We start from the raw sequence: 27,541 nt of genomic DNA, 5'->3' as shown, positions 1-27,541 counted from the left end.
CTGATACATGCAACACTCTGCTTATGTTGTTTTAGCGAAAAGATCAACAAAATCCATCAGCACCTGGGGTCCTCTGCCCCCCCCCCCTCTCCCAGCCTTTCTACTCCCTCCCAACTACTTTCCGCTTTTGGACTCCCCCATCCCTCTATAACTCAGTCATTATCACCAAATCCAAGAATTCCTCCTGTCAACTCGACCCCCTCCCTACTATCCTTATCAAGTCCTGCCTACCCTCTCTTCTCCCATTTATTTCAACCATTATTCACTCCTCATTATCAACTGGAATTGTTCCTATCCCACTCAAAACTGCAGCTGTTACTTCAATCCGGAAAAAAAACTGGCTCAAATCCAAACGATGTCAATAACTTGCGTCCAATTTCCCACCTTCCATTCATCGCCAAAATCCTTGAAAAGACAGTTGCGTCCCAGCTTCACTCTCACCTCACTCACAATAACCTCTACGAACAATTCCAGTCTGGTTTCCGCCCCCGCCACAGTACTGAATCGGAGAAAGAACATCACCGGACCTCTGCTAGATCCTCTTCAGTTTGCCTACCGGGCAAACAGGTCTGTGGAGGATGCAGTCAACATTAGACTGCATCACATCCTCGACCACCTTGACAACACAGGAACCTACGCAAGGATCCTGTTTGTGGACTACAGCTCTGCGTTCAATACCATCATCCCAGAACTCCTCATCCCCAAACTTCTCCAGCTTGGTGTGTCCCCCACGATCTGCCAGTGGACCCTCAGCTTCCTGACAGGACGGACACAACAGGTCAGACTGGGAAATATATCATCCACAACACGAACCACGAGCACTGGAGCCCCGCAGGGATGCGTCTTCTCTCTCTACACGAACGACTGCACCTCAACGCACCCAGCTGTCAAATTCATAAAGTTCGCAGACGACACCACGGTCATCGGTCTCATCAAAGACGGCGACGAGTCTGCGTACCGACAACAAGTGGAGCAGCTGGAGCTCTGGTGCAGCCGTCACAACCTGGAGCTGAACACGCTCAAGACAGTTGAGATGATCGTGGACTTCAGGAAACATCCATCACCACAGCCACCCCTCACACTATCCAACTGCCTGGTGTCAACCGTTGAGACCTTCAAGTTCCTGGGAATCATGTCTCCCAGGACATGAAGTGGGAGGTCAACACCAACTCTATCCTGAAAAAGGCCCAACAGAGAATGTACTTCCTGAGGCTGCTAAAGAAGCATGGCCTGCCACAGGAGGTGCTGCAACATTTCTACACGGCTGTCATCGAATCCATCCTGTGTTCTTCCATCACCGTTTGGTTCGGGGCCGCCACAAAAATGGACAAAATCCGACTTCAACGGACAGTTAGGACGGCGGAAAAAATCATTGGCACCGCCCTACCCACTCTCGAGGACTTGCACACTGCAAGAATCCAAACTAGGGCGCGGACAATCCTACTGGACCCTCCGCACCCTGCCCACCACCTTTTCCAGCTACTCCCCTCAGGCAGGCGCTACCGATCCATGCGCACCAAATCCAGCAGACATTTAAAGAGCTTCTTCCCCCAAGCCATTAACTCTTTGAACTCTTTCAACAGTAGCCAAAATGGAACTGTATAGTGCCACTTAGCAGTTTTTTTTGACAACTATACTAGTGCAGCGTGTTCTACCGGAAACAAATTCCTTGTGTGTTCTACATACTTGGCAATAAAGATGATTCTGATTCTGATTATCTACCTACATCCTCTTGGCAATATTTTCCGTAAGTTTGGGATTCACTTTCACTGCTTCGCGGATGACACCCAACTCTACCTCTCCAGCAAACCCGATGTCTTTCTTCCACCTTCATCCCTCTCACAAATTAAATCCTGGCTTTGCCATAACTTTCTCAAGCTTAACAGTGAAAAAAACTGAACTTCTTGTCGGTACCAAATCCACCCTCCACAAAACTAACAGTTTCTCTCTCACCATTGACAGTTCAACCGTGTGCCCCTCTCCTCAGGTCAAGAGCGTGGGTGTCATCCTCGATAGCTCACTATCTTTTCACTCCCATATAAATAACATAACTCGGTCTGCTTATTTCCACCTCCGTAATATTAACCGTCTCCGTCCCTCGCTCACCCCTCACTCCGCTGCTATCCTTATCCACAGTCTCGTCACCTCCCGCATCGATTATTGTAACTCACTTCTCTTCGGTGTCAATCAGAAATGTCTCCATAAACTCCAACTCTTCCAAAATTCTTCAGCCCGGTTCATCACTAGAACCCCCCTCCTTTCACCACATCACTCCTGTCCTCCACCCCTGTACTCCACTGCCTCCCTGTTAAACATCGAATCTAATTCAAAATACTTTTGTTTACATTCAAAGCCATCACTTCCACCCAACATCCGTAATATTGACTCCCTCCCTATTTTCAAGTCCCACCTCAAAACCCATCTGTTTAAAATTGCTTTCAATGTCTAGTTCAATCTGCTATTTTATGATTTATCACTTTACTTATGGTTTTATTGTTATGTGCTTTGTTTTATTATTTTTATTGTAAAGTGTCCTTGGGTGTTTTGAAAGGCGCTTGGAATTAAATGTATTATTAAGTTTCATTTAATCTTAAAGTGCATTACTATATTTTTCACTACCAATTAAAGTTTTGTGTCTTTGTAGTGGGATCAGTTGCAATGCATATTTGTGAATGATAAAAGTAAATTGCACATTTGTCTGGAAATATGAGGTGTTTCATGAAATGTTTTGTAAAAGGATAGTTCATTAAATTTTAACATTTTCCTAATGTTCTTGTGCTTATTTACACCAAAACAAAGGAAAGACATGATATTCTTGTTATTTTTTAGCAGATTATGGTATAATTCTGTCATGATCTGGTTGGCGACCAACTGGGGGCGCTGTCGGCCACCTCAGCTGCCGTGTTCCTCTCCGGTTCCAGCCACTTCCGTGCGATGCGGGCCAATTCGTGCATCTGTGCCTCCACCCGTGGAGGTTGCTCTGGCTGGAAAGTCCAGGTGTGGAAGCGCTCCTCACACACACATCTCTCAGACAGGGTAAATGAGGGTTGCCATTTGCCAGTTGCATCTCCCACAAAGTCAGTTTCAACTTAAATGCAGACCCTCTGTTTCAATTGACTGTCTAAATCTGCCGATAGTTCTGAAATCCTCTCTGCTATAGTATTCCTCGCCAGGCTTCTCGGGACATATAAGTTCAGCCGCCTTCACCATGCATCGTTTAACAGTCACCGTCGGAATACAGCTTCAATGCCAATGCTATTTCGCTAGCAATTGGGTAGATGGCTTTTACCGCTGCTTCAATGACTTCTCGCCTCTGGATGAAAGTTGACTGCTGTTTCCTCAGACCCGCCATCAATGTGTTAATCTTTTCTCTTCTCAGTTGTCCTTGCAACCCGTCATATTTTTCGCTGTGATGAGTCTCGTAGTGGCGTCGAATATTATATTCCTTCAATACCGAAACTTGCTGCAAACACACAAAGCACAAAGGTTTTCCGTGCATCTCTGTAAATAAATAGGACATGGTCCATTTTTTCTTTGAAAATTCTACACTCATTATCTACTTTTCTCCGTTTGGATAACGACATTTGGCTAATGCGGGTGTAGCGGAGAGGTAGAGACCAAGGTATTAACAACGTCGTAACAAGCAGCAGATGGCGCATTGATACTGTCTGCTGTTTTCAGTCTGTCTCAGTGATGCGGCTTGTCTTCTACTCTGATGGAAATAGTGCGCCCCTTACCGGATAATCCATGAATTGCAGCGAATTAAAAATATTAATTCCATGTCTTTTATGCATTTTTTTCCACTTTCAAATTATCTTGCGGGCCAGATCGAACCTCCTTGGGGGCCGTATGTTTGACACCATTGTATTAGACATTGTAATACGAAGACAATTGTTTTGAAGCGATGCTAGTTGGACCATAAACTATGCAGCCTATCTAAATGTTGCTTTAATTACTCTTGAAAAGCATTTTCCCCATCACTGTTTGTATGTATGATACCGTCCAGTGATTTCATGGTATCCTTTATTATTCTCATAAAAATATGAGAGTGAATAAGAATCTAATAGCTATTCAAAACATCCCAAGAAATGTTAAATACAGGTTTTCAAAAAATATGTATTTCCCCATATCTATGATTAATAGAATCAGAATCAGAAAGCCTTTAATAGTCCCACAATGGGGGAATTTGCAATAGATTAAGCACGATAGATAAACAATGATCCCATCGTGCTGTCCCAGTCAGAAAGAAAGATGTGTTCTTTGTGCCTCCATCATAGTATTTTGACACTAATTAAAAAAAAGTTTTCACGTTTTGGTTTCATTTTCATGTTTGTTATAAGGTTGATCAAAAAAGTCAACACGTCAAAACTTTTTTTAAATTAGTGTCAAAATACTTTGATTTAACTAGATTGCGCAAGTATATAAAACTGATTGGAATAAACCAAAATACATTCATTGGAGCATGATATTTCTAAATTTCAAATAAAAAAAACATCATTTGTCTAAAATTTGTATTTCTAACCCACAAACAATTTTAATTCAAGTAAAATAATTTATTCATACAAAAAATAAACAAACTTTCTATTTTCTTAAGTTACTACACAAATGCTGTGCTATTTTGATATGCTACGGTACAGAGATGTTTTTGCGTTTACAATAGAATTGGGGCTGCAGTATTAGCTATATGTATTAATTTAATTCGATTTTATAAAAATCATTCAGTAATGCTGGCTGCACTGGGCCATGAACCATGGTGAAGGTGGTGACAACAGTCTCGAAAATATGATTTATGAGACCAATCTATGTCACCGTAGTTTCATCATTATCTGAACGAAATATGCTGGATGCTCTCGATGCTAGTGTGTTGGCATAAGGCCGTGACATCGAATGCTACATGTGTAGGGGGTTAGAAACGACCTCTGTTATTGTATGTTAGTCGATTAGACTACCAAGTCAGGAGAGGGCGCTACGCGCCTGTGAATGAAACAGAGGAAGGTGATGTAGGCTGATTAACACGGTTGTCTCGTGTCGTCTTTCCTCGTCGTTCACAGTGCTACCTGCCTGTGAAGCGCTTTGGACCGACCCAGGTATCCCCTAGGCCTGAGGCCGGTTACACATGCAACGCACCAATTGTAGGCCTCGTGTTACTTATACGTATTTTCACATATAAATATGTTGAAGCGGGCATGCTCGTTCCTCTACTGCTACAATGTCTTACTTGCTTAAGGTTGTCCATCGTGTCAGATGATGACAGTCCAGCTCTACTTCTTCTTGTGGGACCATTTCATGTGACTGTATAGTAGCCCAATCCGCGATCCACACTGCTTGCCACAGGCAGAGCAGATGAAGGCATTGACTGGGGTTGTGGGTATGGCACTGGCAATGTCTCCTTTGACGTTTCCTGGTCCGTCGGTCACCTCGGTCTTCCTGAAGTTTCTGTATGCCTTGTTGGAGGAGCTGCCCCCAGATGGAGCATTAAGCTGCAATGTCCTCCAGCTGGGTCGGTCGGCTTCAGGCCGCATTTTTTCATGGCAGTCTTCACCTGGTCTTTATCGTGTTTTTGGGACCTCCTGCCAGGCGACGGCCGAGATGGAGCTGGCCATAAAGCACATTACGCGGCAAGCACTCTTCTGGCATCCTGATCACATGGCCTAGCCTGCGAAGTTGATGCTGGGTGACTGTAGCTTCCACACTTGTGCAGTTGGTTTTGAGTATTTCAGTGTGGGGGACTCTGTCTCTCCAGGATAGTCCAAGGATGCATGGTAGGCACTTGATGTGGAAGGCAAGCATCCTGAGGTGGCGACTGTACAGGGTCCATGCTTCGCAGCTGTAGAGGAGGGTTGACACAACAACAGCCCGATAAACTGCAGTCAGTCAGAGTTTGAGATCTTTGTTTTGAAAGACTCTCCTCCTAATTCTGCCAAAAGATGCTGATGCCTGTTTGATCCGGTTTTGTATCTCTCTGTCGATGCTGCAGTCGTCAGAGAGAAAGCTGCCCAGGTATTTGAAAGAGGCCACTATTGCGAGTGGCTTATTGGAGATGGTGAATGTTGGTGTATGAACTGGAGGAATGGATGCCCACTGGCAGATTACCTCAGTCTTTTCCACATTGACAGAGAGGCCCAGTCTACCATAGGCATATGCAGCAGCTGAGAGACTAGCTTGTAGTGCTTCTGATGTGTGGGCCACAACTTCACAGTCATCTGCATATTGGAGTTCGATGACTTGCTCTGATCTTACTTTCGTGACTGCCTGGAGCCTCATGGTGTTGAATAGATTTCCATCAAGCCGGAAATTTATGGTAACCCCACTATTCTTCTCGATCCTCTCATGGAGCAACAGTGTCACACAAAGGAGGAAGATATTGAACAGGACTGGTGCGAGGACCAATCCCTGGCGTCCACCAGTCTGCCACATTCGGGTCGCATACACTCACAGTTTTTTGGTCTGGAATGCCCCCGTGGGGACACTTTAGGAAATGTCATGAAATGTCTTTAAAACATGGGTTGAAGTCTCTCAGAGCAATTTGCCCGTGGGGACCTCATTTTGCAGTCTCTCAGAGCAATTTGCCCGTGGGGACCTGATTTCAAACTCAAAACTGGGCCGCAGCCAATTACAGTCCGTATATTGTACACACAAATAACCATTCACTCTCACATTCACATTGAAGCACAATTTGAACTATTCAAATTTGATAAGTTGGAGGAAATTGCAGTACAAAGAGAAAACTGAAGCACAGGAGAGAACATGCAGGAAGGATTAACTGCCAACCTCATACTTGTGTGACAGCTGTATATATCAAAAATGGTCAAATGTGATTTATTTTCAATATTCTACACGCTATATTGCCCACTTGTAATCAAACAATGCAGATGAACCAAGACAAAAAAAGCAACACACATCTAATTCTCTCCACGAATTTCCCATTACTACAGATCATTCATTCAAACATTTATTCAGCTTCCGAACCGATTATTCCTCATTAGGGTCACGGGGGGTTCTTGGGCCTATCCTAGCTTTCTTCGGGCAGGAGGCGGGAGACACCATTAATCAGCTGCCAGAGAATCGCAGGTTCTCACAGAATTCCCTCTGCACTTTGAAGCTGATGTGCTCACCGCCCGAATACCGGGCCGCCGACTATAGATCAATCTTTAAATAAATTAATAAAAGCTGGCACATAATTTGATATCTAAACCCCACGCCGCCCCAAATTCCATTCTGTCTGCCAATTTCTTTGATGCTGTCAGTGAGAAACATATTGATGAGATAAAGGGGAAAGTGGAAATGTCATGGTTGTAAAGAGCAGTTGAAATAAAGACGTTTAGTCTGCTTGGCTACGTCACAGGCCATAAATTATATCGTCTTGATGCATTGTAACACCAGCATTACAATGGCTACTTTATGTGGTCAGTGCTGTACAAGTGAGTGCGGAAAATGAGGCACATTTTCCAGAGGAAGTGGTGGGTTTTCGGAGGAAAGAAAAAGGACAGTCCTGCCAAGATCACAGGACTGTCATGACAATGCTGTTTGATGTCCTGAAAAACGCATAGCTAAATGTCCCCTTCTTTGTCTGAAGAAGGTCAAAGAGCAGAGACCCTGTCATGATGAATAAAGCTCATGGACAGAGAAAATGTGTTTTTTTTTTGTTCAGTAAGTTGTTGTCCGCTCTATATGTAATAAATGTGGAGGGGGTTATACATTCTCATGGCTTCCTCAAATTTATTAGAATATCGACTCAAAATTAAATGTTCGTGTTAAATATAACAGACATTCAATCGACGACTGGTAACAGCAGCACACATATATGACACGGATTCATATGTTTGTTAAATAATTCCAAAACTAAATATATTGCGCAACGTAATGCACTTTGAGCATGTGTTAAAATCCCTGAACCAGTTGCCAGCCAATCGCAGGGCGCACAGAGACTCTGCACTGTGAAATGGACACGCTAACCACTAGACCCAGTTTTCCCCATGTCCACTGAAGAATGTTGCAGGTATAATAATCCACTCCACATTCATTTCAGTCGGCCAATTTATTGGTAAACGCTTTTTGCTTTGGAAACAGCACTGATATTTTCAATTCATTTTTTCATTGTTTGCCCAAAGCAGTTTGAATGAATCGAAGAGTTGCACACTTCTCCAGTGCATAATGCAGACGTCCTTTCAGTTCCTTAACATGAATAAGAAATTTGATCCAGCATCACGATGGTTGCTTTGGACAAGCCTTTTGTCTGTGCTGTGCAATATAGACCACACCTCACACTTTGATCCAGTCTCGTTGTATATTTTATGTCCTGTGTAAAACTGTGTTTCCCTTTTTGATCATATGTCTGTTTGGAAAAGATGAACCTTATGGTTAATGTCTAAAAAATACTTTGTCACTAACTGACAGTTTCAGAACAGCTCCTCAGGCTCTTTGCAAGTGGGAAGCTAAAATGACAAATGTAGAAATCTGTGTTTTTCATAGAACAGTGAATATTTGCCGGTAAACAGAATTGTCACAGATATTTGCATACAGAGATTGGTGGCTCCAACATTCAAATCATATGTAAAAAGCACCAAGAGGTACACATTTCCCAATGCTTCAGAATTTTAAACAGTTTTTTTACTTAAGTTTGTTCCCCCTGCACCATGCATGAATGCATTAAGCAAGAAAATCAAACATGCTCAGTGTATAAATGCGCAGTGACAATTAATCACATTTGGTATTTTCAACAGCTTGAACACTTAAAGGACAACCGACGTCTTCGGACAAGTTGTGTCCATAATTTGTAAAATGGCTTCAAATGACTCCTACTGGGCGTATTTTAATAAGATTCCACCGCATATAGCTATATTTTAAGTTTTAAGACTCGCGCTGAACATTCAGGAAGTCTTGTTTTTGAGTTGGTGACGAGTACTCACGTGACGTCAGAAAAGGACCGCCTCCTAACCGTAAAAAAGACGCATTGTAGCGTCTTTCCATCATGTCAATGTATTTTGCTGTACTGTTTTTTGGAAAACCGTGTGTTACATCCAAAAGCCGCCAGCAGAGGGAGTCTAAGCTCCATTGAAAGAATGTATCAGCCTGTGGAAATGGGCTGATTGATTCCTCACAGCTCGGTGGCCATTTTATTGCCTCTTTTTGGGTGAGACATTCCCCCCGCCCGTTTGCCTCAAAATGACACAGAATAAATTATTTAATCGATTGCAAACATATGCAACATATGCTTTCCTCTTCAGAATTATTTGAATCATATTCATAACTGGATGTGTAACAAGAAAGCATATTATCCGAATCTGAAGCCATTGTTTTGATTCTCCAGCAATGCAAGACGTCTTGGCGTGACGTCACAAACTGAGGGCGGGATTTTCAGAAAGTCCCTGCCCAATTCGCAGCTCAATTTTTTGCAGATTTTGGGCACTTGGGTCATTTTTAGTGTTTTACATTTGAATAAAAATATCATACTGCGTGTTTTGAGTATTTTAGATGCTATAAAACGTTTTTCTGATGTCAGTTAAAAAACAAAAAAGTGACGTTGGTTGCCCTTTAAAGGACAACCGACGCCTTCTGTCAAGTTGTGTCCAATTTGTAAAATCACTTCAAATGACTTCTACTGAGCGAATTTTACAAATATTCCACCGCATCTAGCTATATTTTACGTTTTAAGACTTGCGCTAAATATTCAGGAAGTCTTGTTTTCTAGTTGATGACAATCCCCACGTCACGTCACATTTGGAACGCCCCTGACCGAGAAAGGACACACAATGCATTTTGTGGTACTTTGTTTGGTCTGAAAACTTCATGTTGATCTGTGTTGATGGTGAAATTAGAAGGAAAACACATAAATAACGCGATGGTGAATCGTTGTGTGTTGCACCAAGACTACTGTTTGATACTAGCTGACACAAATTCCTAGCAGACAAATCAGCCCATTTCCAACAGAGCTTGGGCGCCATCCTGTGCATTTTCTGGGACGCTACATTCGAGTCCTGACGGCTCGAATTAATATAGGAGGACGTCTTTAATCGATTGCAAACATTTATGCTTTCCTCTTCAGAACTATTTGAATCATATTCATAACTGGATGCGTAACAAGAAAGCATCTTCTCCGAATCTGAAGCCATTGTTTTGATTCTCAAGCAAGGCAAGACGTCTTGGCGTGACGTCACGAACAAGGGGGCGAGACTTTCTGAAACTGAAACTTTCTGAGGTCATTTTGAAGTAGTTTTGGGACACTATAAGTCATTTTTATTGGTGTTTTTCATTTCACTAAAAATATCAGCCTGCATGTTTTGGGTATTTAAGATGCTATCAAACATTTTTCTGATGTCAGTTAGGAAACAAAAAAAATGTTGTTGGTTGTCCTTTAAGTACATCACTTCCCCTTGATACGTGTCATGTCCTCCACGATGAATACCATGCAACACACTACTAAAAAGAATGTTAAGTTAAATTTTTAGTTTATTAAAAAAAGAATAAATAAATAAAACAATCGGAAACCAAAATCAAGCACAACATTTTTGGCATGTGATTAATTTCTGGAACTGCGTGGAATTGTTGCTAAATTACGTGTCCAGACTTTACATGTTCTTTTTTTTTTGGGTGTTTTTTTGGGCCATGGACTCACAAAACATTTTCTCGATGCATCTAATTATGTTTTTACTCCTGAAAATTAATGTTCTATTTAAAATATAATTGAAATAAAGTTTTTGAGATGATTAAATCAGCCATCTGATTTTTCTTTCAGTCGTGTTGGTAAGGTTCTAAATCAGGGGTCGGGAACCTATGGCTCTTTTGATGATTGCATATGGCTCGCCGATAAAACTAAATACAGTAAAGTCTCGTTATATCGATATCGGATATATCGATAGTCCCGGTTATATCGATACTATTTCTATGCACGCACGGAGAAAATTACATGCAAACAGGGTCGGATATATCGATAGTCCCGGTTATATCGATATTTTTTCGGACTCACTTGAATATCGATATAACAAGACTTTACTGTACATCTTGTCGTTTTTTTTCGCCGTTCATTTCCCGTTGGGGCTGCAGTTGGCGGAAAGCGCAATTTTGATTGGATGACACTGACCTAGAATGGCCGAAAGCGCCATTTTGATTGGATGATAGTGGCAGTCATGTTGAAACAGGTAAACGCCCCTTTAAATGAGCCCAACTAGTGCACTTCAGCGTGAATGCACCGGAGCATTAGAGGAGAGAAAATGTTCTCATTGTAATTTGCAATGAAACAATACCATCGATGGATGAAACAGTCGAATGTCAGTGACATTTTAACAAGCCCCATGTTAATGTTAGCATCGACATACTTCTGTGAGAAGTAGATTGAAGATAGCAAGTGTGGAAGCTTATGAGCCGTGTGCAGGCAGTAACTTCGCCTCTGGACCGGGAAATTGAAATTCATTCCGATCGTTTGCCTGGATTTTTACCAATCACGAGGAACGGAAAACCATTCATGTAAACGGTGAGTACTATCACAAAGTTATTTTAAATAATACATTCTGATATTTTGTTGAAAAGTGGCCGCGCACGCGTGTGTGTGTGTGTGTGTGTGTGTGTGTGTGTGTGTGTGTGTGTGTGTGTGTGTGTGTGTGTGTGCGCGTGTGTGTGTGTGTGCGCGCGCGCGCGCGCGACCGTTTGTATGTGCACGCGCGCGTGCGTGTGGCTCTCACTGAAAAACATTTAGAAATATTTTACTTTTATGGCTCTCTTAGTCAAAAAGGTTCCCGACCCCTGTTCTAAATGAACATCCGGTAATTGGGTTGGTAAAATTTACTTTACCATTATTTTCCTGTTGATGTGTAAGGCAATCGTTCCAATCAAATTTTCAAGAATTTCGATTTCTAGTTTGCCACAAGAAAGGAGCATGATCAAAGAAGAACCAATAAGAAAAATGTTTGTACAGAACCCAGACCAGACCCTGTAACACACTGGGTGTTACAGGTCGGTCCAGTTCCGGTGCAATTCCAAAATCAGTTAGCGTAGTTGCATGTATGCTCGGGCCCTCCCAAGGGAAGGCTGCTCTTTCTGGCCAGTAGATTGCAAATAGTGTGAGAAATAAACTGAGGCAATGCAAGGAAGATAGATAAAAACAGTGACCTATGAATTATAAAAAATAAAATTAAAAATAGTTACTCAACAAAATCGGGATTTGCTTTGGTTTATCGGCACAATGTTTACTTTGACCAAAGGTGCCATGCTATATACTTTGAAAGAAGGAACAATCAGTGGGGCTACAGGGAGTGGTCCTCTGCTCCCCCCAACCTGAGAGTAGGGACCTATCATAGCTGTGTCCGGCGCCGCCATGTCTGGACATTAGGGATATATGAATAGGGCCGATACGACCAGTAAGACTTTAGTTCGCTGACGAAGCCTCTTGGATAGGAGGCGAAACGTCCGACGCCTTCAAAAAAGTACAGATGACGGCTGAAGAAACCTTCTCATCGATGGACCACTCCTGTACGACTGAGAGCTTACACAGACGTTTTGAAAGAAAAGTTTTCAAAAATATGACATTTCTCTTATTTTCCAGTTCTGAAAATTGTACTGTTCTGTTTCTGTTAAATCATTAAGGACTTGGAGTTGGACCTTGTGGTTTCTGACTTAACTTGGACTCAGACCTTTGTGACTCAAATTTTACTTAGATTCGATAAATGTGGACTGGCCACGGGGACTAAGTTCAAAACAATGCAGTTTTTCGAGTGAAATTACCTGCGATGCGGATTACAGCCCTTTCAGCTGGATCTAGGACCTCTACCAAGGCTGATGTGGAGCGTTTGACCCATTGATGTTTGGACAAGTTCCACGGAAGTGTGTCACCTGGACAGGGGACAGCGGTCCCTTCTCTGTCGCTCTCCCCAAACAGGATATGATCCCTGTGACTTTCTTTTGAAGTTGCCATAAATCAACCACCAGGAATGATCAAAGAGGTGATTGCTACTGCTCACTAAAGCACAGAGAGGAAACACAGGTCCACATCAAAATCCAAAATATACAGTTATGTTGCATGTCCTACCCGTGCCTGTGTGGGTTTTCTCCGGGCACTCTGGTTTTATCTCATATTCCAAAAACATTTGTGGCACGTTGATTCAACACTATGAATTGTCCCTAGGTATGAGTGTGAGCATGGGTGATTGCTTGTCCCTGTGAACCCTGTGGTGGGCTGGCAACTGGATCAGGGTGTCCCTCGCCTATTGACAGGCTCCAGCATGCCTCGCAATAAAGTTGATCAGGGGATGGATGGATGGATGCTTGGAACATCTCACTGGAAATATGGTTATCCATTTTTCCCAGTCTCTGGTTGTCATGGTTCTGTTTATGACCAACAGGTGGCATAGTAAGGATCCAACATCATTGTATAAAATAACTAGTTTGCTCCTGTCACGTTTTGCTCATGTTTTTCTCTCCTGTAACTCACATTTTTCCCTCGTTCTCTTTTATGTTCTCGCTCTTGTTCTTGATCTTGTTCTCGTTCATCTTACAGTCACTGTTAGTTTTTAGTACCCACTATGGTTTTTGTTTGTTACTTTGGATTTTTGTTTTCATCATATCTGAGTTCTGGATTTAGTTTTTCTCTTTGATTAAAATGAAATTCCTCAAGTACATCCTGATCCTCACTGCCTTTTTGGGGTCCACCTCCACCGCCTTGCGTTTGTGACATTGGTCTTATTTATCCTTTGTCTTTTGTTCAATATTTACCAGTTAACGGTTGTCATATCAAGTGGCTGTGGGTGAGGGTGGAAGATGACAAATGATTTGCACAATGGCTTTAACTCATCCCATTTGTTTCCCAATATTGTCTGATGACACAGTAGATACCTAGAACACAAAATATATATTGTGACAAAAACAAGTGCCCGACATTAAATAAATCTTTGAGTTTAGTGGCTACATTTAGTCAATCTGTCTTTCATATGACAACTGCATTTCCTTGGCTTTACATCCAAATGAATCACCTCACACACATTTCTGTAAGGTTGGATAGGATATCTTTTCATTAATCGAATGTCATGCCTTTCAACACATTTTGGAGTTCAGAGTTCGAAATAACAGATACAAATTATATCAAAGGTATGTTTCAACTTTGTTTTTGTTTTAATGTTTCAATATCACAATCGGTGAATAGGTCAACAGCCAGTAATCTTAAAGTATGCTTTGCGATTAAGCTCAATTATGTTAACTAAGTTCAATGTTGTCATGAATTTGCCACATTCCTAACAAGGATGCACTGCATGATATGAATAATGTGTCAATATCCCACCACATGCACAAAGTTGCTGGGCAGGATCAGTTGAACTTCAATATGATATGAAGTCAAGGATCTAAATGAGAGTTGGGAGGGCAAAGACGGAACAAAATCTACTATAGCTGTCTTCCATTTCAATCAGAAAGAATAGAAATACTGGACATTAATACGGAACGCCACAAGATTTATATTCTCATTTGTGAATCCATGTGTGTGAGGATGATTTAGATGAAACATTCAGCAAATACATTCTCTGGTCACCGCTATAATAACAGTCAAATGAGAAAGAAGTCACTTTCACTTGAAAAGTCACTTAACAAATAGCCTCTGTAATGAATGACATTCTCAGATTGGTAGCCTACTACTATCAACAAAACATGATCATCGTGGGCATAGTTTAAAGCAACATGTCCAAAGTCCAGCCCGGGGGCCAAATGATGCCCGTCGTCAATTTTCATCCGGCCCGCAGCCTCCATCATAAAGTCAATAAAATCTGGCCCGCATGCAGAAATAATAACTTGGGCAGTAGCACGGTTACCTGCATTGCTGGAGGAAAGTTGCCTGCTCGGGTGACAATGGGTGGAAATTCGAATATTTCTTCACTGAAATACGTAACAACAGAATGGCTTGTTGATATTTAGTGAACCTAATTCATGCTAGATGTAAAGAACGCCCACCTAAGTTGCCCCCCTACATTTTAACACAACAAATCTGCCCCCCTTTCAAAAACAAAAATGGACTCGCCTGGTTTTAAGTGAAGCACAACACAGCAAGCTATACAATAATGGGAGTCCAGTCTGTGCAGACTATCTGTATGTTTTGCTGTTGCTATGTTTTGTTTCCATAAATTTGACCCTCCAAAATTATTAAGTGCTTTATCCGTGCTACTACTCTTTAAAAGAAAAAAAGATAATTAGATAACAGAATGATGAATAATACACAAAAAGGGTTACATTTCCACTACACAGTGCACCTGCGGCGTCCTAATCACACGTACCATGCACATCACGCTCAGGAGGCTTTTCTTGTTATTATTTCCGGTCAGTCATCAATCAACAATGTATTATTTCAGCCTGAAAATTTAACAACTCCAGTAACGGCACGACTTGGGTCGTCTTACCTTGTTTCACAGCTGACTCAGCAACATTTGTCAAATAGCCACGGGTGCATTTTCTTCAAAATTATCAGCAGGTTATAGGAGACGATGGTCGCAGTTATTAAAAAGTGAGTGTTGAGTTCAGCATGCGTTCCAGCCCCTCCTTCATACACTTCGTGCACACTGGAAAGACAAAAATGAGATCGTCTCCAAGCATTTTCCGTCCTTCCTCATCATACCTTCCGTCCTTCCTCATCATACAGTATACTTCGACGCCCATAGCCATCCAATGCTGCAAATTCGTCCATCCTTGTGGTTGTTGCAGGGACAGCAAAGCTGTAGCATTCTCCCTCTCGTTTTACCCACGACAGAGGTGAAATGAAAGCACGCAGTCTCGTAGGACACGGTACGCAATGGACTGATACGGCGATCAAGTGCATTGAACTCCACTGGCTGGTTGTGTGCGGACGTGTGTCAAGCGCGCGCTGCGCGTGTGCACCCATCTGCAGCGACTGGTTGCGTGACTCAATTGACCTATTCGTTTTTAAAGGACTTACCGGTGTGGGAAAATTGTATGTTTTAGGTTTCAAAATGGGCACCTGGACACTGCCTTTACAGAAAAGGAATACTGTAGCAGTTGAGGAAGGAGCACACACACGACTATGTGTAGACACGTGTTTATTCCATGTTGATAGTGAATAAGCGTATTGATAATTTTTGACCTGACAAATTATTCCGCTGAAGTCAAAGGACAGATAATTCATACATGCGATATATATTGAATTTGATGATTATATGGAATTGGATTTGATTGGATTTACCTTTATTAGTCTCGCAGTGGAGAAATTGAATTGAAGAGTACAAGGTTGATTTGCAAAATATGATGACTATTTTTTTTCCCATGCTTTTTATGCAGATGATGTGAGCCGCGACAATTCGCAGAGCCAGGATGGTGGTTGAGAAATTATTCAATTTGCAGGATGACTTCAAACATTTTTTAGAAGACAAGATGAGAACTATTTTTAATTGCATCACACATTGGGAAATTTGTAAAACGTGCAAAAGTCTAATTTGGAAAATCTGACCAAAAGCACAAAGGCATAAGTGCTCTGAGGATGTTGATTGTGTGAAAGTGGTAATGTGCAGAGAGGTCATTTGGTGCCAGGCTGGCTGTTCAATTTGTGGTGACACGAAACAATGGACTGAGATGCACAAGCCACTTGCATCCACCCATCCTCTGATCAACAAGCTACTCCTCCTCCTCCACAAGAACTGTCAAGCCAAGCTATTTCCACAAGGACGAACGACACCCATCTGCTCCGTGGGTGCGAAACTCCCCAACTTCAAAGGCTCGCTGCTGGCCTCACAAAGATATCGTCCACTGAACTGGAGAATGCGGACTCACGATTTGCTGCAGAAATGGACTACTCGAAGTCAAAGTCAAAGAGCCCAAATGAACACTCTCCAAGACTGCAGCTCACAAGGGCTGTTGACAAAAGGCTGACTATTGCACAAGTCAGCTGATGGACACCACTGAACTCTGCCTTGAAACAGTACTGGCTTGGCATCCTGTGATTTTCTCGGCACAGATGCGACAGGATCGCAATTCAAGCATCCGCACTGCATTTTGCTTCTTGATGTCTTTGGAAACAAAATTTAATCTCCGTTTCAATTTTCATAGGAGATCCGACACGAGAAGCCGCATAAACTGGTGAAATACACCTGCACATCTAGAGTTTGGCACACCCAACTGAGGGCTTGGGATGAATGACAAAGCCCCTATTGATAATCATAGAATTTTTTAAAAGTATAATTTTTGCTGTTTTCTCAAATGCACGACAATTTCTATTTTGCACATATTTTTTCCGCAGAATTTTTTTCAGGCAGATTTTTATGCCAGACGTTCAGAATGCTGTAGGAATATTTCTCATCCAGCCATCTCGCGGTTAAATTGTGCTTAATTGCACCAAGTGTTTAATTTTGTCAATTAGATTTTTATTTTTAATTGGAACTTTGGACAGTTTTTTTTTCTCTCTTTTTCTGGACACTATAGGTGGCCTTGTACTCATTCAATTTGCTGATGATTTTTTGTGCCAATTGTGGTCTGCTCAATGGCCCCTTTTACATAGAATTAAAACACGCAAGCCACGTCGAATTCCAATGCAATTGGGCTTGATCAAACAAAACATATTCAACATGTTGGGGATGCGATAATGTTAAACGAGTGTTTCTTAAGATAACCACATGTTCGAAACTCTTCTGGATGTCTTTTGCAAACAGTGGTGACATTTGTCGGTTCAAAAGAGGTTTATAGTTACAACTTAAGGCAGTGTAACTTATTGTGATTATTTTTATTTTTATTATTATGGTTATTGTTTTTAGGTGCAGTGCACATATTAGAGAGATTTCTCGGCATTCAAGTCGGTAATTGTGTAATTGGCGGGAAGGTTAAATAGACACACGTGACAGTCAGAGATTCGAGTGGAATTAGAAATTGGATAATGTAAGACTTCCGCGCTAACCAGCTTCTTTCAGATCGACGGAAGATATGTCCTTGATTGGCCGGTCTAGCGACCGGGCCAGAGAGGGAGGGTGTACATTCACCCTGCCCAATACAATTTTTTTATGAATGGAAATTATGTTTGTTCGTTTTGTTTTGTGTTTTGTCTGTGGGACCTTTGTTGTTAAACTGTACAGAATGGGTGACTTCAGACTGACCTGACCAGACCAGACTTTGAAGTGTATGAAAGACATGTGAAAGAATGAGTTTCATTCCAAACGGCACAGCGCCTGGTGGACGATTGACTAAGGCTTTTGACGAATTTGGACTTTGAAGGAAAAGATGACCCTCACTCTTCGATTGATTGGAACGACTGTTGGACCGCTCCCACCGGGGGGCCAGCGTGTGTGTGTGTGTGTGTGTGTGTGTGTGTGTGTGTGTGTGTGTGTGTGTGTGTGTGTGTGTGTGTGTGTGTGTGTGTGTGTGTGTGTGTCTTTGTGTGAGTGTGGCTTTAGGTTGGCTGTATAAATATCCAAACTCCAAGCAACACGTTCTTTACTTCAGAAGACAGCAAATGTAAAGGCTTGAAACATTTACTTGGGCAACAGTGCCCTCCAGTGTAAATATGTCTTCATCATGCAGCGCAGTAAAAAAAATGGTTGAGAGCAAGCTTTAGAAATCAATGGAAAGAAGTTAACACGGTTAGCTGTAATCTGTCGTATCCATCCATCATTCCATTTACGAATCTGTCTATCCTCATAAGGGGCACCAACGTGTTGGTGTCACATCTCGCTGCCATCCGGGGCGCGCCCCGCCCCTCCTGTCACCTCCTCCGACATTCTTGGGAGACGGCCCCTCCAATCATCATTCACCTGGGTTCCCACAGCTGATTGTCATTCACTGATTGTGCCTTCTGCCTATATCTGTCTGCCGCTCACTACCGTCTTCTGTCGGAGTATTCTTGGTCATTGCCATTTCCCCGTCCGTGTTGCCAGGTCTGCTATCATTCAGTTATCTTCCTTCACTCATCCCTGTTTGTTATTATTTGATGCTGTTTCCAGTAAAGACTCTTTATCCACCCAAGCCTGTCACGCCGTGTATTTCGGGTCCTTCCCTAACACCAAAAGTCCGTCGCTCGAGGTCTGCCTCCTAGCACTCGAGCGGTCGTCACACAATACTCCGACCACCCATGGACCCCGCCGGCGTTGACAGGTATTTTACCGCCCTTGTACAAGAGGCGGAGCGTTCGAGCCAGCTGGCCCAGGCGATTGAGGAAATGCGCCACGCCACTACCTCGCTGGCTCAACGCCTCAACGAGATGGAAAAGAGCATCGCCACCCTCTCTGTTCCTCCCCCCCCGCCCGTGGGCAGGCGCACGCCCCCGCTACCCCAACCCTCACGCTACGCAGGCGAAACCGAGCGCTGCGCTCAATTCCTAATGCAGTGTGCGCTCGTGTTTGAACAACATCCTGACGCCTACGTTAGCGATAAGGCTAAGGTAGCCTTCATCACCAGCCTGCTCGCGGGTGAAGCCGAATCATGGGTGCTGGCGGTACGAGAGTCCCGACCGGAGCTGTGCGCCTCGTATCCGGACTTCGTAGCCGAGATTCGCCGGGTGTTTCACCATCCAGTGACGGAGGTCGAGGCGGAAGGGAGAATCCTCGACTGCGTCCAAGGGGCCCGTTCGGCCGCAGAATACTCCGTCGCTTTCCGGATCCAGGCCGCTGGCAGCGGCTACGGCGACCGAGCGTTGAGGGGGGTGTTTCGTCGCGGCTTGAATTCCGACCTAAAGGATGAGTTGGCTACCCGCGACGCCGGCACCACCTTCGACGACCTCGTCGGGATTGTCATCGGCTTGGATCAGCGTCTTCGAGAGCGGCAAAAGGAGCTGAGCGACCGACGGCCCGAGGTACCCCGAAGCCGACCCCGGTCGACCACACCCGGCAGCGACCGCGCGCAGCCCCAGGAGGGACTCTGTGAACCGATGGTGATAGGGGGGGGAGACGACCGCTCCAACCCGAGGGCTCGTCGCACCCGAGGCCCCCAGCCTAGGACCCACGGCCAATGTAAGTCCCCGCCGAAACGGAATCCGTTGGGGGCTAAGTCCACGACACGAGTCACACGGTTGGAGCTGGAGAGTGAACTATTTGGCCCCTCCAGCTCCCAAAGAGTGCGGGCACTAGTGGACTCGGGGGCCGACGGGTGCATTATCGACCCCCACCTGGCCGACCTGCTGGGCTGCCGACTTTTAGATCTCCTTCCCCCTAAGGAGATCGTCGACCTGGATGGCCGATTATTAGCCCGGGTCACCCACCTCACAGCCCCACTTAAGCTCCGAGTGGCAGGCAACCATGTGGAGCACCGCCAATTTCTTGTTATGCCCTCCCGGAACGCGCCATTGGTCTTGGGTCTCCCCTGGCTCAAGGCCCATGACCCATCCATTTCTTGGGAGGGCCCCACCATTCAGGGCTGGAGCCCCTACTGCTACGCTAACTGCCTGCGGTCGGCTACGGCAGGGCGTAACCCCTCCCGCGGTGGCCCGCCCGAGGCCATCTGCCTCAAAGGCGTGCCACATTGCTACCACGACCTGCGGGAGGTGTTCAGCAAAGACAACGCCCAATCCCTGCCGCCCCACCGACCGTATGACTGTGCTATAGACTTGCAGCCAGGGGCTCCATTACCGGACTCCAGACTTTACCATATTTCTCAACCGGAACGGGAAGCCCTGAGCACTTACATAGACTCCTCTCTAGCGGCAGGACTCATTCGGCCGTCGCGTTCCCCGCTGGGCGCAGGGTTTTTCTTTATCGACAAGAAGGACGGATCCCTGCGCCCATGCGTTGACTACCGGGGCCTGAACGACATCACCATCCGCAACAAATACCCTCTCCCCCTCATGGATTCGGCCTTTGCGCCCCTTCAGTCCGCCACCATTTTTTCTAAATTAGATCTTCGCAGCGCCTACCATTTGGTCCGAATCCGTGAGGGGGATGAATGGAAAACAGCCTTCAAGACGCCTTTAGGGCACTTTGAATACCTGGTGATGCCGTTCGGGCTCACGAACGCGCCTGCCGTATTCCAGAATTTAATTAATGATGTGCTCAGGGACTTCCTCAATGTTTTTGTTTTTGTGTACCTCGATGACATTCTTATTTTTTCTCGCTCTGCAGAAGAACACCGGCAACACGTCCGACGGGTCCTGGCGCGGCTCCTGCAAAACCGGCTCTATGTGAAGGCAGAGAAGTGTGACTTCCATGTCCGCTCTCTGTCGTTCCTGGGGTTTGTGGTGGAGCAGGGGCAGCTCAGGGCCGACCCCGCCAAAACCAAGGCGGTGGTGGAATGGCCGATCCCAAAGACGCGCAAGCAGCTTCAGCGGTTTTTGGGGTTTGCCAACTTCTACCGCCGCTTCATTCGCGGGTATAGTCAGAAGGCACTCCCCCTCACTAACCTCACGTCCACCAAGCTCCCTTTCAGGTGGACTCCCGATGCTGAGGGGGCTTTCAACCGCCTCCGTCGTGCCTTCACCAACCCCCCCGTTCTGCGTCATCCCGACCCGGATCTTCCGTTCACGGTCGAGGTTGACGCATCCGAGTCCGGAGTAGGGGCCGTCCTTTCCCAGCGCTCTCCCACCGACCAGAAGCTACGCCCCTGCGCCTTCTTCTCCCGCCGGCTCAGCCCCGCCGAAGCCAATTACGACGTCGGCAATCGGGAACTGCTGGCGGTCGTCCTGGCCCTGCAGGAATGGAGACACTGGCTTGAGGGAGCTAAACACCCCTTCACCGTCTACACGGATCACAAGAACCTGGCGGCCATCCGGTCGGCCAAGAGACTTAACTCACGGCAGGCCCGATGGTCACTCTTCCTCACCCGTTTTGACTTTTCTCTCACCTACTGCCCAGGGTCACAGAACACCAAGCCCGACGCCCTATCCCGTATCCATGAGCCGGCAGAAAGGGAGGAGACTACCACCAACATCCTGCCGGCCCAGCGCATCCTGGGCGCCCTGAGGTGGGAGGTTGAGAGAAAAGTCCAACAAGTCCAGGGAACCACCACCATCCCCAGGGGCTGTCCCAAGGATCGCCTGTTCGTCCCCCCCCCCCTACGCACCGAGGTGCTCATCTGGGGGCACACATCTAAGATAGCTTGCCACCCGGGGGTCAACAGGACGATCCAACTCATCGCCCAACGGTTCTGGTGGCCGGGGTTTAGGAGGGACATCACCCTCTTCGTGAAGGCCTGCCCGACCTGCGCCCGTGGAAAGGCCTCCCACCAGCCCCCGGCCGGACTCCTCCAGCCCCTACCGGTTCCGTCCAGACCCTGGTCCCACATCTCCGTCGACTTCGTGACAGGCCTCCCCCCCTCCCGTGGCAAGACGGTCGTCCTCACCGTAGTGGACCGATTCTCCAAGTCGGCCCACTTCGTTCCGTTATCCAGGTTGCCGTCTGCCACCGAGACGGCTCAACTCCTGGTTAACCACGTCGTCCGTCTCCACGGGATTCCGACTAACATCGTGTCGGATCGGGGACCGCAGTTCGTGTCCAAGGTATGGAAGCGTTTCTGTCGGTCCCTAGGGGCATCGGCGAGCCTGTCGTCTGGGTACCACCCCCAGACCAACGGACAGACGGAGAGGAAGAACCAGGACCTGGAGGCGGCCCTCCGGTGCGTGTGCCTCCACAACCCGGCGTCGTGGGCCCTGCACCTACCCTGGGTGGAGTACGCCCACAACTCCCTGGTCTCCGCAGCCACAGGTCGGTCCCCATTCATGTCCGCCTGTGGCTATCAGCCGCCCTTATTTCCCACACAGGAAGGCCAGGTGGAGGTCCCGTCTATCGACCATCACCTCAGACGGGCCCACAGAGTCTGGAAGGAGACCAGGGACGCCCTGTCACGCACCGCATCCCGGAACCGGCGGGTGGCAGACCGCCATCGACGGCAAGCACCCAGCTACCAGGTCGGGCAGGAGGTCTGGCTATCTACGAAGGACCTTCGGCTGGCAGGGTCCTCGGCCAAGCTGGGCCCACGCTTCACGGGTCCCTTCCCCATCGAGGCCATCCTCAGCCCGGTCTCGGTGAGGCTCCGGCTACCACCCACCATGCGGATCCACCCCGTGTTTCATGTTTCCCTCCTCAAGCCAGTGGAGACCAGCCCCTTAGCCCCCACGCCCGCCCCCCCACCTCCCCCCCGGATATTGGACGACGGACCAGTCTACACCGTGCGGGAGATACTGGACTCCAGGCGCAGGGGCAGAGGAGTGCAGTACCTGGTCGACTGGGAGGGCTATGGACCTGAGGAACGTCAATGGGTCCCACGGGCCTGGATCCTCGACCCATCCCTCACCCGGGCCTTCCATGCGGCTCACCCATCCAAACCTGGGGGGCCGCCGAGAGGCGTCCCTTAAGGGGGGGGCACTGTCACATCTCGCTGCCATCCGGGGCGCGCCCCGCCCCTCCTGTCACCTCCTCCGACATTCTTGGGAGACGGCCCCTCCAATCATCATTCACCTGGGTTCCCACAGCTGATTGTCATTCACTGATTGTGCCTTCTGCCTATATCTGTCTGCCGCTCACTACCGTCTTCTGTCGGAGTATTCTTGGTCATTGCCATTTCCCCGTCCGTGTTGCCAGGTCTGCTATCATTCAGTTATCTTCCTTCACTCATCCCTGTTTGTTATTATTTGATGCTGTTTCCAGTAAAGACTCTTTATCCACCCAAGCCTGTCACGCCGTGTATTTCGGGTCCTTCCCTAACACCAAAAGTCCGTCGCTCGAGGTCTGCCTCCTAGCACTCGAGCGGTCGTCACAGTTGGAGCCCATCCCAACTGTCTTCAACCACGAGGCATGGTACACCTTGAACTGGTTGCAGCCAAAGGACAATTAAGCCACACATAGACAAAAAACCACGACACTCACACTTAGGCACAATTTGGATTGTTAAATCCAAAACACTTAGGCACAATTTGGATTGTTAAATCAACTTGCCCCACATGGTTTTGGAATGTGGGAAGAAACCGGAGTTGCCAGAAAAACCCCACGCAGGCCCGGGGAGAACATGCAGTTCCATAGAGGGAATCGAATCCTGCACTTCTGCACTGTGAGGCAGACGAGCTAACCAATCGATCACTGGCCTCCCTTGTATATATACCTTCCTTGTATATATATATATATATATATATATATATATATATATATATATATATATATATATATATATATATATATATATATATACGGAAAATGAGATGAGATTATATATATATATATATATATATATATATATATATATATATATATATATATATATATATATATATATATATATATATATAATCTCATCTCATTTATATATATCATCTCATCTCATTTTCCGTACCGCTTATTCCTCATTAGGGTCGTGGGGGTTGCTGGAGCCTATCTCAGCTGTCTTCGGGCACGAGGCGGGACACCCTGAATTGGTTGCCAGCCAATCGCAGGGCACAAAAAGACATACAACAGTCACTCTCACACTCACACCTAGGGACAATTTGGATCGGGCATAGGGACATACATAGGGAGTGCTGTTTACTTATATGTATAGAATAATGGACAGGTATCAGCAGCGCAGCCCCTCATTGGGCATCTATCATCCAAATTTGACATGTATCTCTCTTCTCACACACCAGAGCTGATGATTTGTATCAGGTGTGTTGGAAGAGGGTAAATATGTGAAACATGCAGGACAGTGGCCTTTGAGGACCAGAGTGGGGACCCCTGATTTAATAGTGATAAAAATAATAAATGGAAAGCCTGAAAACTCTGCAATGAGTCTCTTTTGGAAGAGACTTGAGTGGATGATTTTGGCAGTCAATGCAAGTGATATGAGCCATGATCATGGGCTTTTAAACAATTTGAATTGGCCCAAAATGTGATACTTACAAACCAGCAACTCACAGACACACAGGCATTCAGCATTTTTCAGATGCACACCATCATACACAGTCATTTAAGCATGTGTTCATACATGCAACTGCAGTTCAAAACGCTGGCACGATTTACTCTGTAGGTGTAGTCTCTCATCATGAACCACATTCGAACAGCCGACCTCCCCATTAACGGTGCAGACCCAGACACCACATGCACATTCACCTCACCCCTTGAGCCGCAGGCCGCAGCGGTAGATGAAGGAACAGATGTTTACCAGCTGCTTGGATGCAAGCCCAAGATACATGGCTACTGTATTACAGCACTCACACATGCTTAAACATTAACTCATGCAAGTTGTTGAACATGAATGTGTGTCGGTGTGGATATCTTGATCGGATAAAAGAACAAGTGCTGACGGAAAGATAGCAAAAAAAAAAATCCTCGTCTCACCCCTTGGGTGGTGTCCGTCCCCCGTTTTAACTCGGGTCCTCGACTAGAGGCCAGGAAGCTTGAGGGTTCTGCGCAGTATCCGTTTTGTTCGCAGCACTGCGCTTTTCTGGACCGAGATATCCGATGTTGTTCCTGAGATCTTTTGTAATCGCTCGTCTAGTTTGGGGGTCACTGCCCCGAGTGCTCCCTGGGCCCACGTCAATTGACTCACATCTTTCCGATCCGCCTTGATCTTAGCCTCCAACCGTCTTTTCCATGGTGGGTAAGGTATCTCATGGCTCCCATGGTTGCTCTTATAGACAAGCATCTCTAGGATCACTGATGCTGAAACGTATATCAGCTCATTGGCATCCTTGATCGTTACGGTTGGGATCGCCCCCGGTGCTGCAGTCATAGTTATTATGAGACTTTCATTTGGTACTTCACATTAGCGTCGGTGTTGATGTTTCCCAGCTTTCATTTCATTTCATTTGCTGCCTTGCTCAGCATTTCATTCATTGGGGCTGGCCTCCCATTCTCATCATTTACATTCATTGGGGTTTTCCCAATCTCTGGTCTACCTCTTTCTCTGATCTGGCAGCCTGGGGCCCTTCACCTTGGAATTTGTGTTGTACCTCATCAATCTGAAATTATGATAGCAATTGTCATGTGTCTATCTTGGAACATTGAGCTACTCGTTGTTTCGTGGTCAACCGAGACTGTGGGTGTTTCAGTAGGTGGGTTACATTCTCTGCATGTAACCCACCTGGCTAGAGTTGCTTGAGTAGTAGCATTCCAACAGAGCCATGTTATTTTTCCGTACTGCTTATTCCTCATTAGGGTCGCGGGGGTTGCTGGAGCCTATCTCAGCTCTCTTTGGGCACGAGGCTTAGGACACCCTGAATTGGTTGCCAGCCAATCGCAGGGCACACAAAGACATACAACAGTCACTCTCACACTCACACCTAGGGACAATTTGGAGTGGCCAATCTGCCTGCTATGCATGTTTTTGGAATGTGGGAGGAAACCGGAGGAACAGGAGAAACCCCACTATCTATCTATCTATCTATCTATCTATCTATCTATCTATCTATCTATCTATCTATCTATCTATCTATCTATCTATCTATCTATATATATATATATATATATATATATATATATATATATATATATATATATATGATCAGTGAATAGATAAATCCACAAGAGAGAGCTGCTGCTGCATTTTAGAATTGGGAGAGCTTTCGGAACAGTCCTGGGAAAAGGCTTGAGGAAAAAAAAAAGACATTTCACATCCTTATCGTCATATCTCCAGAATGCCGTGATGGTTCAGTAACAGCATGCGCAGATATGCCTCAAATTGTTTGAATTACTTACAATTGATGTGTGGCTTGCGATAGGGAAATACTCAAAATACGTATGTTTGATCTTGTGGGCCTGTGAAACTGAAAATGAATGGTGATTAACGAAAATTATGATAATCTTTTTTTCCTTTTTATTTTTTTGACCTTACTTCAGTTGTTAAATAATTTCAGATGGTATCTTATGCTCTTGAAAGAAAACGATGGTTGTGTTGTGTGTGAATATGGAGCCATGTATCCTCCTTGTGCTGTAATCTATTTCAATAAATGTAGCTCATGTATGCGGTGTCGAATTGGAGTCTTTGAAGAACAGCAGTGAAATATATTACGTAGGTTTAGGGGCTTTTGTAAATCTTTTTTTTTTTATGTTGTTATGTTGAATAAATTTTTGATTGTTTTGTTTATTAATGTAACTTTGCCCTCACAGTGGCAAGTAGTACGGAGTCTAACATCTGCATTGTCTCAACAAATCCATGCGTCTATTGAATGTGATTGGTTCAGTGTTCTGGGGGGAAAAAACGAGCTGTGTGGTGCAAATAAATGGAGGGCAAAAAAGAAAAAAGGTTACATTTATCTTATACACAAAACCGATCGATCTCTCTCTTTTGACGTGGTGGGAGCAGCCAGACAAGGGACGATATGTCTCAGAGAAGCAGCACGGCCACAGAAGGTAAACAAACACTATCTGCTGTAACGGTGCAGTCATGATCTCAAGACACACATTTGTGTTTTAGATGTTTGTAGAGCAAGGGCTGCCCATTCTGGGGATCATTTCTGTCTTCAATTCACAAGTGCACTGTCGGCCCCTTTGACCTCAAAACCCACGTGGAATGCAGCCCAGCTATGCACGCCACTGAAGGATAGTGTGTGAAACGACGTAATTAAAGTTGGCACTACAGCAAAGGTGGAAACTAGGATCATAAACACTCACTTTTTCATTCAACCCCTCTAATCAGGCATTTGTGATTATTCAGGGCAGTGATTAATCAGAAAATAGCAACC

The 27,541-nt window shown here is 45.4% G+C and overlaps 1 long non-coding RNA gene across 1 annotated transcript in view; it reads right to left on the bottom strand.

The window, feature by feature from the left end:
- LOC148896215 (uncharacterized) overlaps window positions 1–15,791 on the bottom strand; it is a 30,355-nt gene extending 14,564 nt beyond the window's left edge. Inside the window, exons 1-2 of the long non-coding RNA XR_016115246.1 lie at window positions 15,372–15,791; window positions 12,718–12,952 (exon numbers count right to left, since the gene is read on the bottom strand). This is a non-coding gene — a long non-coding RNA (uncharacterized LOC148896215). The remainder of the gene's footprint in view (window positions 1–12,717; window positions 12,953–15,371) is intronic.
- Window positions 15,792–27,541: the final 11,750 nt, after the last annotated feature.

This window comes from Hippocampus bargibanti, linkage group LG06 (genome assembly GCF_051943395.1).
Source record: "Hippocampus bargibanti isolate YZ-2025 linkage group LG06, ASM5194339v1, whole genome shotgun sequence".
Lineage (NCBI taxonomy): Eukaryota > Metazoa > Chordata > Actinopteri > Syngnathiformes > Syngnathidae > Hippocampus > Hippocampus bargibanti.
The sequence above is the reverse complement of the archived record's forward strand: the minus strand, read 5'-3'. Positions and strand labels throughout refer to the sequence as shown.